The following is a 13,168-nucleotide window of genomic DNA, read 5'->3' as shown; positions in this document are numbered from 1 at the left end:
AAAGCTAAACAATGCACATTTTAACATTTCTTCAACTATTCATTCATGAAACATCCATATTTTTCAACGTTCACTGGATTTTCATAAAAAAAGAAATTGTTGGCCACTAACATTTGTAGCATGCATTTAAATTCCTCTCTTCATCATATAATTCTCTTATGTATAAACATAAAAACATAAGCAGTGTCCAGTTCAATCTCCTGGCCCAGCAGATGACCTACAGAGGCAGCCACATTGTCCTCAAGGGTAATTGTTCTGCTTGACTTTCATAAATTGGCAAATCCTTGTTTAAAGATAGCCAAATTATCTTGTATGTATTCTAATTTACAACCCAAATGTTGGAGATGTGGTAATATGGACGCGACATACTTTCATGTTTGGTGGAATTGTAAAAAGGTAAAGGCTTTTTGGATTATGATTTGGTGGAACATTCAAAAGATTTTTAAAAGGAAAATAAAGTTTACTCCTCAATTATTCTTACTGGGTATTTTTGTGGACTTAAATGACAAAGAAACTATTTTAATGTTGAATTTATTAACTGCAGCAAGGTTACTAATAGGCTCATATTGGAAGAAAGATTCGTTGCCTACTTTAGAAGAATGGATATTTAAAGTTTTTAATTTCGCAGAAATGGCAAAAATTTCTGCTTATTTAAAGGATCATACACAAGAAAGATATATTATTGTATGGAGAAGATGGATAGATTATATTCAGAAAAAGTATGGGACTACAAAATATCATTTATTTTATGAGTAAATTTTATAGCAAATGTTGTAGAAGAGATTTGTTTATGATGATGTAATTTAAGGGGAGTTAAGGGCTAAGTATGATTTTTTTTCTTTTCTTCTTTTTTTCTCCTTTATTAATTTTGTTGCTAATAACCCTGTACTCTGCTCTGGGAAGTGAGGGGGGAGGGTTGAGGGTGGGTGGGTGGGTGAGTGGTTGGGTAAGGATAATATAGATATGGTTGTTTATGAGAGAGGTGCTGCTTGGGCGTTTCCCCTATGCTGCGTTCATGTGCTTGAGAGGGATGAGAGGGGAGGAAGGTGCAGGGAGGAAGTAGGATGGTGAGGAGAAGGGGAGGGGAAGAGAGTTAGGAGGGGAGGAGAGAAAGAGGAGGGTAGTAGGGAAGGTATTAGAGAGGGTGGACGCAGCCTGGGGGGGAATGGGCAAGCAGTACCAATGGTTATGAATTTATTTTATCTTGTAAATTGTATTCTGTATATTGAATAAATGGAAAAATAAAAACTTTTTTTAAAAAAATTATTTCTACTTGATAGGAAATACTATATTATGTCAGCCATTTGGTAATATATTTTTTAACATTTCAAATGGTAAAAGAGAAGTTTACTATAAATACTTAATACCACTGAGTACACAAAATATTCCAAACTAATTGTAGTTATTAAAAATATTATAATTAATAATATTAATTACAGCTTTTCTTTTATATCCTCCAAAAATGCCTTGAATCACAAATTAACTAAACCAATAGTTCTGAAAACAGGTTGTGGATAGGTTGCCCAATCTGTGAACACTTAAGTACTCATTAAAGTACATTTTATTTCAAAATTCTCTCACACTAAATCAACAATAAAACTGTAATAATGTTTTGAAAATTCTTTAAAACCATAAAGAATTTTTATGCTCCATCTCTTCCCTTTTGTAGAAATTACATAACATGTTAAAATATATCTTTATCAGGAAGAATTAGTTTTATTGACACAACACACCAGATTTGGGATTATTGTTAGCTGTAATTTCTTTCCTGTATCTATTCATTGTTTTATTTGCATATATGTGCCTAATCTGTAATTTGTTTTGTCTATGTTAGCTGTATCTTCTGAAGATGATTATGTTGAGTAAGTGCTAGATGCTCTGTGTTGGACAAGTGTATTAATTGCCTCACTGGGTAGAGATATATAAAGCAGATACATAAAAGTTTTTTCAAGCTGTTAGGCTGAAAAGCAGTTTTCCTATCACCAAAGAAATCCATTCTGCCATAGCAAGTTGATGCAGATATAGAAGAACAAATATAGAATCTTAATTGTAAAAAAAGCTAAAGGCTACATGTAGTCTTTGACACACAAACATTATTATCATATGATGACATTGAAAAAGGTTACTTATGACTGGTCCTTGTATTTATGACCATCACAGTGTCCTTGCAATCATGTGATTAAAATTTCAGTGCTTGACAACCAGCAATATCCTGCAGAGACGTGATTGCCATTTGCGACCTTCCCAGGGGGCTTCCAACAAAAAAAGTCAGTGAGGGACTTGCTTAACTATCATGGAATTTATTTAATGGCTACAGTAAAAAAAGTCATAAAATTGAGCGTCACTCATTTAATGACTGCATCTCTTAGTAACAGAAGTTTCAGTCCTGATTGTAGTTGTAAGTCAAGGATTATTTGTATATGGGGAAATATTATGCCATTTTAAAAGACAAGAAACCTTTCATGCGCATATGAGAAAGAACATGGCTTTCCTTCCAACTGCTATATCAGCAGCCATAATAAAAATGCAACTTTTTATCAGAAAACTAATCCTCCATTCCTGTATCAAGTCAATAGAAGTGGAAGGTCAGAAAAGGGACAATGGGATGCTCGGCAGTCTTGGACAGATAATAGAAATCATTATAATCTATAAACAGACTCATATCAAATTCAGGGAGAAGATTAAAGTAACATGTTGCCCTTTGAACACATCATTAGCACTGTTCCCCATCTGGCTATTGGCAATGAGTTTTGGATTGCTCAAAAATTCTGAGAGTTTTAAAACAAAGAAACCATTATTCCCAGTTTCTTTTTAAAACAGGAGTTTGGTATTGTTATTTCTTAATTTAAGGAGAAAGATAGTAAAATATCAGAAAGGAAAACTGCCATTTTAACAATAATATTAAAATAAACCACAAGGTATTGAAAAGATATACAATAAACAAATATTTCACCTTGTTTGAAAAATTTGGAATATATTACCATGTAACTATTTTTCTCTTCACATTTATAAGCAAGGCAGATTTTCCTCATATTTATTATTTTCACAAATATTAGCAACATTAATCTAATCTTTCATAAACTTCATTTTATGCTACTGACTTGACAATTTCTATATACAGTATATATCTTGCATTTAGTATTTTTGAATATCAGAAATCATATCTAGCTATGTTAGAGTTTATGACATGTGTTTCTCAACCTCAGGAAGTTTTTATAATTTGTCACATAGTCAGCCAGATATCTAGACTGGAACTGGAATGTTTATCTACCTGTCGAGCCTTTCCCAAGAATGTGGGATTGATGTTTGATGGTGTTAGAAGTACTGTCACAGGTAAAACATGAAATTGTAGCATCCTGTGATCTTTTCCCAACACAAAATATATTTGATGAAAAACTGAACAACTTAATAGAAAGGCAACCATAGTGGAAGAATGAGAAGTTAATCCTATCTTCCCACTTCCTGCGTTTCCTCCTTTTAGAATAGCTGTTTTTGAATGTGCTTTTAACTTCTATTTAAGAAAATAAACCATAATCAAGAAACTCAAAATCAAGTATAAGATTTACCTTGATGTGTGCTGCTTGATCTGGGACACTTTGAATCATGTCCTTTAACAGCCAGTATATGTACCAACAGTTGAGAGCCATAGGCAACTGTTAACCCAAGAAAACATAATCATGTAATTGTGACATTCATGTTTTAGCATATAATATTTGAGTCTGCTGTAAGATGAAAAAGAGAATTAGGAGGAAAAGAGCATCGAAAATCTCTTTTCACATATTTCTACAATTCTTTGTGAATCCATACACTCTTGTCAACTGCAACCAATGACATTGATTTCTAAATAATCTATGCCTTATACAAGTTAAAACATTTATCTTCTTCCACAAGCAATATTCACGCACAACCTTATGTGCTATACTAACAATAATAATCACCCTAATCACCTTAAATAATTATTTATATTCCACATTTCTATTCATACTCAAAGAAAATAACAATAAAAGTGGAAAAAGTGACATTTTTCCACAGAGCCCTGGTGGCGCAGTGGTTAGAATAAAGTACTGCAGGCTACTTCTGTTGATTGCCAGCTGCCAGCAGTTTTGGCAGTTTGAGTCTCACCAGCTCAAGGTTGACTCAGCCTTCCACCCTTCCAAGGTCGGTAAAATGAGGACCCAGATTGTTGGGGGCAATATGCTGACTCTGAGCTGTAAAGCATTGTGAAGCGGTATATAAGTCTAAGTGCTATTGCTATTTTAGATGTTTAAAAGCCATTAATTGTTACTATGAAAATTGCATTAAAAACTAAGGCATTTTTTCATATTTTTCTCATATACCTCCCAGTGCAAAATAATAACACTGAATTCTGACTATCTTGGCCTTAGTAAAAGGTGCCCCAAAATTGAATTATGTCTGTAGAATTATTTCTTTTATTAGGAAAGCATTTCAATGAGACACAGCTCAATAACTTCTATATAATGCATATAGCTACTTTGTGGGGAGATGGGTGGCCTAAAAAAGTAATAAAATAAAAATATATCCCTTTTAATTTCCAATTGTTTCTTTAACACTTTATAGTAACTGAGATTTTTGTTTCTTTCATAGTGTCTCTAATAGTTCCAGAAATATTAGACAGTAATAAAAAATCCTAAAACATTTAATAATATGTTTCAGCTCAAATAAAATAAACAATGCATTTTAAGGATTATAATAATACTACTATATAACTGTGCCATTTATATCTGAACTAATACATAAAAGTGAACAGATGATAGGAAGAATGTATTCTTTCTGTGACATTGATCCATTCTTTAAAAACTTCCTTCAATATTTTTATTGTCATAACCTTCTTGCAGGCCTGTATATATTTTCTCTACCTAAAACCTTTTGTCCTCTCTAGTGTCCAGTTTTTGAAGTCATGAAATTATTTATGTTGTGTCTTGTAAAAGCCAAAACCTCTGAGGTTTGGGAAGTAAACCCAGAGGATGTGTTGATGTATTCAAGAATAACTTTACAAGTGAAAATAATTCTTAAAAGTGAAACGGAAATGGATCTCTGATTTTAAAAAAATCCTTCTGTTTTATTGACATAAACTCAGAGATAAGAAAGAAAATCCCTAGGCTAGGTTGAAAAAATAATTGTTTAATTAGTCAACATTTACGTCAAATTGGGGCAGTGAACCAAACTATCAGCCTCTTCCCTCTTTTTCACAAAATTTTCATTCATTTTCATTTCACTCATTACAAAAACAATTGTGTTGTGAAATACAGTATTCAAAAATACAAGTATCCACAGATGGTACAAAAAGTACGATGTATATGAAAGAAGAGTGGGGATCATGAGGTTTCAGGTATCAGCTTGACTTTTTAAATACCTACCCCTGATGTCCTTGCTGTAACTTTTCTCCTCTTGGTTTCAATAAATCTGCAAGAAACTCTGCAGAATTAACAAATATATTCAACATTGAGCCCAAGGCACTTTTTTGGCCTAAAGCAAATGTGCAGTTATTTATTTCTTCTTCCTTAACAACTTATTAGGAAAAATGATAGAAGAAACACTGGTAAATGAGGTATGGTGATTGCACAATGAAACCTCATGGGGAAGAATCTTAAACATTTATTTATATATCATATTATATTATGGTAACAGTAGCTTCCTGAAAACAGAAAAAGGTGGTTATGTAGCTAGCATATTAATAAGTAGAGAATTTGATCTGTCTCTAAGAGAAATGTACTCTGTGTATATTTAGAATATCTGCTGGTTTCTAATAATTACTCAAAAGTTTAGAATAGAATAGAATAGAATAGAATAGAATAGAATAGAATAGAATAGAATAGAATAGAATTCTTTATTGGCCAAGTGTGATTGGACACACAAGGAATTTGTCTCCAGTGCATAAGCTCTCGATGTACATACAACAACAAAGTGATAGGTCATATATCATAGATCATAGTTACAATCAATCATAAGATACAACAACAAGTGATAAATCACTCAAAAGTTTATAAACACTGCATCTCTTCAGGATCTTAAACTTAAATGCCTAATTGCTTAGCTAGGACTGGAGAGCTTAAATAGCTACTACCCAAGATACTTTCCCTTAAGGAAAGCTTGATAAATTATATTATGTGATACTATGGTTGTGTTTACAGGAGATAGGATGGGATATAAAATTTGCACGTTATTAGTCTCAGTTTATGTTCACTAGCTTGTTTTTGCTTAAGCATCCATTTGTCTGAAACTTGTAATCACCAATTACAATTACCAATTGTTGCAAACCAACAATTATCTTTAGTGGGGAATACTAGAACTAAATAACTTTTTCAGAGTTAGCTACAGCTAATTTCAAAATTCAAAGTTTCTTTTTAAACAAAAACATATTAAGGGTATGTTAAGGACTTGAAGATAATATGGTAAATAAACTATCTATTTCTAGGAATGGAAAAGTAAACCTGAAATCTGAAATCCTACGGATATTTATTTAAATAAAGTGCATCTTTACCAAGTCAAGCTTGGTAAATGTGTATCTGATTGTAATCTATATAGTTATATTTTATTGAGAACATGAGAAGGAAATAGGCTTTGAAAAGAAGGGCAACATTAAAGCAGATGTAATGTAGTGGATCTGCCACAAATAAATTTTGGAAAAAATAACTCCAAAGAAAGGAAATAGATTTAATTTTCACAAACAGATAACACCAACTATTATTTTAGAGTTAAGGCAGCTGTTCACAATACTGAGGACATCTATTTTCCTGTAATGAACTTCCTATAATTCATTTATATTATGGAAACAAAAGTTACATGGTTTGCCTTCCATTCTTTTAGTATGCCTGAGTCCCAACATAACATTGCGCAGTTAAAAACAGTAAAATAAATAAATTAGCAAACAAAAGCAATTGTTTGTTTCAATGGAAAAGTGATCTTGTTTAATATTCTTTATTCCTCCAGAGTGATTCATAAGAGTACTAAACTAAATGGAATCCCACAATGCAAAACCAGAAAAAAATAAGGTCAAACAGGAAGATGACTAAACAAATGTATTTAAATATATTTAAATGTCCCATGCATTATTTCTATATAGAGTCCACATTAGGATTTAATCTGCAATGGTCCCTATAATGCATTAAGGAACCATAAATTGACAACCTTTTAAAGTTAGGAATGTTAATACTACTTTTATTTGTTATGATAACAGAATCTTGCATGTCTGAATATGTCTCTCTCTCCTCCCTCCTTTACATTCAAGAGAACTAGGAAATGTCAACTCTGAGACATTTCTTCATATTACATTCCTGTTTCAACTCAGATTTCTCTTATCCAACTGTTGCCTTGGTTGAAGGTGTTCCTCCTGTTCCTTCAGGTTATTCTCACAGCACTTGTTCTTACATAAGTGTATAAATCTAACTTTATTCACTGCATAATAAAGAAATATCTGAGTAGTACTCAGTAGTAATACAGTTCTGAGGCATAAATAAATGAGATTATTCCAGTATTACTTATGCTATCAATTGTCACAGATGCCGCATATTTGTACTATGGGAATTTTCACAATTTCTACTTAATCATTGTTTTAATAAACTAAAATTTCACACAATAATAGAATAGAATAAATAGTGCTTATTACAGTATCTATGATGTTCTGCGCTCTGCTTTTAGGCAACTTCAGTTCTTTCTTCTGATAAATAACTAATTTTTATTTCATGAAAAAGATATTATATACTGTATGTAGTCCTTGACTTACAACCATTCATTTAGTGTGTGTTCAGAGTTACAATGGCACTGGAAAAATGGACTTTTTCACACTTACAACCATTGCAGCATCCCCATGAACACATGATCAAAATTTGGATGCTGGGAAACTGGTATGTATTTATGACAGTTGCAGCGTCCTAAGGTCATGTGGTCACCTTTTGCAACTTTCTGTCAAACAAAGTCAATGGGGAAGCCAGATTCACTTAAGAATTGTGATGCTATCTTAACAACTGCAGTGATTCATTTAACAATTGTGGCAAGAGGAAAAATACTTACAAATCTCAGCTATTAATCAAAACTCCTCTTACATATAAATTCATGTCTTACTTACCCAATAGGAAGTGTGTGTGTGTGTGTGTGTGTGTGTAGCACTGGCAAGCTAATATTGAAGTATTATTTATTTTTGATCATTATATAAGCATAGTGTATCCTTTTACTGTCCACCTGTCACCTTTTGAACTTTTGATAAAAATAATCTACATTATCTACAGAAATCACTGCACTTTCGGAAATATATTAATGTGAGAAATAACTCCTGCCCAAAAGAAAGCTACTAGAATTCAAACCCCCATTTTATGAGTCAACATTACATTATGAGAATCACACAATAACCTCAACCCAGAATTTCTTCCTGAAAAGTTTCCAATTGCCACAAAATAATATTTTTGTTGAATTAATTGTTATGCAGCTATGTAAGAACTTTTACCAGATTTGCCTTATTTCTAGGATTTATTGACCAGCTACATCTGTGCAACAGATGCTCTGTAAATGTCTGTTTAGAATATGGATATGTGTAGGGAAGTCACATTTATACACTACAACTTAGATAAATCTGTTGCCTTATTTAAATTTTAAACCTGACATCTTAAGAGAGGAAATGATACTAAAGTCAGTTCTTCTACTGTAGGAGCTTTAGGCAATAACCTGTACAAAATTATTATTAGCTCCTTTCATCTTTTTTTCCAAAATACCACAACAGAATTAAAAGACAGGGATTATGCATCCATATGGAATGTAATGCAGCTATTCCTTGATCTATTAGAATTACTTTAAGAAATTTGGAATTTCCCAAATATTTTCCTTCAGTCTTGGTCACTTAGAATTGCAATCAAGGAAGCAGAAAGGGAAAAAGGAGCTGAAGTAATATCTAACAATCACTTTTCTGTATTCCTGAATTTCTCTTTAATTTAATAGAATGCTAAAGTATCTGATAATGATTCAATGCTTTTCCTATAACAGGATACATATATACTGTACATGCGTATGATTCCAATGAAAGTATATCAATAATTTTGTACCTGGAAATCTCAAAGCCTAAAAATATGTACACATGCCCATGGATCTGAGCATACACAGACTTCCTGTATAAAATCAATCTTGCAACTAGTGTGTTGAGTGTGTGCATGTGTGAGACTGCTTGGGAAATACATTCCATTGAATTTATCTGATGTACTTTTATTGCATATTTATATAACAATTAAACTACCCTGACATCAACTGGGAGACAAACTCTGCACCAAGTGGAAGATCAAACAGATTCCTGACAAACCTAGCAGACAACATTGTCTCCCAAAAAGTAGAGAAAGGAACTAGGGGATTAGCCATTTTGGATCTATTTCTCACTAACAGAGATAATAATAATAATAATAATAATAATAATAATAATAATAATAATAATAATAATAATAATACCCCCAGTGAGGCACTACCTTGACGTGGTTGTGGGGCTTGTGTACTCTGAGGAAGATGAGAGCTATGCCAGAGGTTCAACCATACTGGACAGGTCTCATCAGAGGAGTCAGACAAAGAGTGTCTCTCCCATAAAAAATATGGTGAGACGTAAATTGCAGAATGCCATACCGGCTCGGACGTCGCCCAGGTTAACAAGGTCCGCACTAGATATTGGAGTTCCTGGATATCTGGTGAAAAATGGGTTACAGGACTCAGGACTGTTGGCTGAGCAACCAGGGCCAGCAGCTGCAGAACTACTGGAAGAAAAGGTGTTTACCCGTCGCAGATACACAGTGATGGAAAACAAAGAAATAATGATCTGTTACTACAGATCAAGTCCAACAAGAAGAGGATATCTAAAACGAATGCACCAGTTCTGGAAAGAACAACATCCAGAATCAGAAATAACAGAACAGAGACTAGCAGATCAACGCCGATTTATAACACGAAATAAAATATTCACAGAAACAGAACTGGACGAACTGCAAAGGTTTACCCAGGGCAAAGAAATCAAAGCCTTACCAGAAGTAATTCAGAATGTAGAGGCAAACCAGGGGGAGTTGGGAGTGAAGGAATCTAGCAGAGATATACAACTGTTCTCATTTGGAAACCAGGCACCTCTACCTCAGGAAGAACAAAACCCTCTAACTAAAGAAATAAAAGAATTGAAACAAAGAATAACTGAGCATCTAGAACAGCACAAAAACAACAGAATAAGGCTACCTGCACTGAAGCTTGTTCCAAAGAAACAGCTAGCACAAGCATTAAAAGATGCAAATACTGCAATATCAAGTATAAGCACCAATTCACTGCAAGAAACAAACCAACTAATGTACAGCACAGCTGCAGTTATAACAGAATACCTGAGATGCAAAATCAACAAAAAAGAAAAACAAACAAACAGTGCACCAGAAAAATGGAAGGTTAGACTAGAAAATAAGATCAGCAAGTTAAGATCACATGCAAGCAAGCTAGAACAGATGAAAGAAAAGAAGCTGAAGAACAAGAAGACCAAAGAATACCTAATCAAGAAATACCACTTAGAAACAAGGAAGATCAAGGAAGCACTGGAAATAATAAAGCAACAAATAACAGCTATAGCCAGGAAAATCAGTAGATATGAAGCTCGAATTGCAAACTATAGGCAGAACCTCCAATTTCAATCCAATCAGAAACGTTTCTACCAATCCATCAATGGAGAAACTGCAAGGAATCAGTCAGTACCTGACAAGGAAGAAACAGTGCAGTTCTGGAAGCAGATATGGGATAACCCAAAGAAATACAACAAGGATGCGGCTTGGTTAAAAGAGGTGGATGCAAATAAAACAGAAGTTGAAATGAAAGAACTAGTAATAACAACAAAAATGGTAGAAAAAAGAGCAAAGAAAATCAAAAATTGGTCAGCACCAGGTGAAGATGAACTGCATGGGTTTTGGTTGAAACATCTAACTGTTATACACCCACTCATTGCCAAGCAGTTCAACAATATATTACAAGGAGGAGAAATTGAAAAGTGGCTAACAACTGGGAAAACCTACCTAATAATGAAAAATCCAGCAAAAGGGGCAACACCAGGTAACTACAGGCCAATTACCTGCTTACCAACAACTTTCAAATTACTAACTGGTGTGGTAGCTGATGCAGTACAACAGCATCTAGTTGAAAACAATCTCTTTCCACCTGAGCAGAAAGGAAACCGCCCCAATAGCAGAGGAACAAAAGATCAACTCCTAATAGACAAAATGATCTTGGAAAACTGCAAGAGAAGGAAGACCAACCTGAATGTGGCATGGATTGACTACAAAAAGGCATTTGACTCTCTGCCACATGATTGGATAATAAAGTGCCTAGAAATAACAGGAGTCAGTAGAAACATCAGAAAATTTGTGCAAAGATCGATGGCACAATGGAAGACACAGTTGCAGATCAATGGTGAGAGCTGGGAGAGGTTAATATCAAGAGAGGAATATTTCAAGGAGATTCATTATCACCATTACTATTTGTTATTGCACTGTTTCCTCTGTCAACAATACTGAATAACTCAGGACATGGCTATCAAACATCAAAAACATCTGCCAGACTATCCCACCTCCTTTACATGGATGATCTGAAGCTGTATGGAAAAACATCATCTGAAATAGAATCGCTGCTCAACACTGTCCGTATATATAGCCAAGATATTGTAATGGAGTTTGGCTTGGACAAATGTGCCACACTTACTATCAAACAAGGAAAAATAATGAAAACTGAAGGAATCAAGATGCCCCACGAAAATAACATTAAGAGTCTGGATGAGGAAGAGTACTACAAATACTTGGGTATCCTTCAAGCTGACAACATCAAGCACACTGAAGTCAAGAAAAAGATTAGAGGTGAATACATCAAGAGAGTGAAGAAGATCTTAAAATCCAAACTCAATGGAGGAAATACCATAAAGGCAATCAACACCTGGGCAATCCCAGTCATTAGGTACACAGCTGGAATAGTGGACTGGACTCAAGCAGAACTAAAAGCAATGGATAGGCAGACCAGAAAAATAATGACAATGAATCATGCCCTTCATCCACGCAGTGACATTGATAGACTTTATCTACCAAGGCAAATAGGTGGGCGTGGAATGCTACAAGTACATCAGATGGTTGAAGAAGAAAAAATGGCTTTGGAAGAATATCTGAAGAACAATGATGAAGATGCACTGAAATTAGTATATCAGGAAGGCTTACTAACTACTGGAGAGACCAAACTGGCCTACAAGAAAGACCAAATGAAGAACAGAATAGAGGCATGGGAAGACAAAGCACTACATGGCCAATACATGAAAAAAATAGCTGGGAAAGCAGATAATAATAAAACTGGCAATGGCTAAGAGCAGGAAAATTGAAGAAAGAGACCGAGGGACTAATTCTGGCTGCACAAGACCAAGCCTTAAGGACAAATGCATACAAAGTCAAAATTGAGAAGACAGCAACAGACAGTAAGTGCCGCCTATGCAAAGAAGCTGAAGAAACAGTGGACCACTTGGTAAGCTGTTGCAAGAAGATTGCACAGACTGATTACAAGCAACGGCATGACAAAGTAGCAACAATGGTGCATTGGAAGATCTGCAAAAAATATCATTTGCCTGTAAGCAAAAACTGGTGGGATCATAAAATAGAGAAAGTCATAGAAAATGATAAAATTAAACTGCTCTGGGACTTCAGAATTCAAACAGACAAGCACCTGCAACATAACACCCCAGACTTAACAATTGTCGATAAGAAAGACAAAAAAGTCTGGATAGTGGACGTGGCAGTGCCTGGAGATAGCAGAATAGAAGAGAAAGAACTGGAGAAGATAACAAAATACAAAGACCTACAAATAGAAATAGAAAGACTGTGGCAAAAGCAAGCAAGGGTAGTACCAATAGTAATAGGCTCCTTGGGTGCAATCCCAAAACAACTGGAGCACCACTTGAACACCATTGGCATTGACAAATTTGCTATTAGTCAATTGCAAAAGGCGGCCTTATTAGGAACTGCTTCCATCCTGCGACGATACCTGTAATACCATCAAACATCCACATCTGCCTATCCCAGGTCCTGGGTAAGGACTCGATAGGTAGACAAAATGCCAAATCCAGTCTGAACATCTGGCTGACTGTGTGATGATCAATAATAATAATAATAATAATAACACAACAACA

At 34.4% G+C, this 13,168-nt stretch overlaps 1 protein-coding gene across 2 annotated transcripts in view; it reads right to left on the bottom strand.

Moving 5' to 3' along the window:
* Nucleotides 1-13,168, bottom strand: part of ERG (ETS transcription factor ERG) — a 115,706-nt gene that overhangs the window by 66,872 nt on the left and 35,666 nt on the right. The gene's annotated exons all lie outside the window — the stretch shown is intronic.

This window comes from Crotalus tigris, unplaced genomic scaffold (assembly GCF_016545835.1).
Source record: "Crotalus tigris isolate CLP2741 ecotype Arizona unplaced genomic scaffold, ASM1654583v1 scf7180000017601.7605149639:7615979, whole genome shotgun sequence".
In the NCBI taxonomy this organism is placed as follows: domain Eukaryota; kingdom Metazoa; phylum Chordata; class Lepidosauria; order Squamata; family Viperidae; genus Crotalus; species Crotalus tigris.
The sequence above is the reverse complement of the archived record's forward strand: the minus strand, read 5'-3'. Positions and strand labels throughout refer to the sequence as shown.